Here is a 544-nt window from a genome sequence, read left to right on the forward strand (position 1 = left end):
CTGAGTACAAGCTGGTGGATAAGGAGAAGGGGGCTGCTTTTTTAGGTCTGTACATTTCTATTAATGCCCTGTCACCCGCCATCTGGGATGGGTAAATTCGGTAATCGGCCTGCCGAGGGGAAGGGGGTGGGGGGGCGGGGATGGAAAGCCTGAGTTTTACATAAAATTTATTCTGTGAGGCAAATTGAATTATTTAATTATTTAGGTGCAATGGATTGAACTTCCCTTTGAGGAAGAATGTAATCAATTAGTAATATCAGAGTAATATCCCCCTTTTAGACTGTGAGCCCACTGTTGGATAGGGACTGTCTCTATATGTTGCCAACTTGTACTTCCCAAGCGCTTAGTACAGTGCTCTGCACACAGTAAGCGCTCAATAAATATGATTGATGATGATGATGATGATGATGATGATGATATTAGAGCTTCCCTAATGGGAGGAACACAATCATACGTTAATTGCGTGTGGATGAGGTGGCTAGCTCTCATCCATGTGCACTTCCCAGTCGGGAAGAATCCACTTACTTTCCCAAATGGGAGAAAT

The sequence above is a fragment of the Tachyglossus aculeatus genome, chromosome 3 (genome assembly GCF_015852505.1).
Source record: "Tachyglossus aculeatus isolate mTacAcu1 chromosome 3, mTacAcu1.pri, whole genome shotgun sequence".
Lineage (NCBI taxonomy): Eukaryota > Metazoa > Chordata > Mammalia > Monotremata > Tachyglossidae > Tachyglossus > Tachyglossus aculeatus.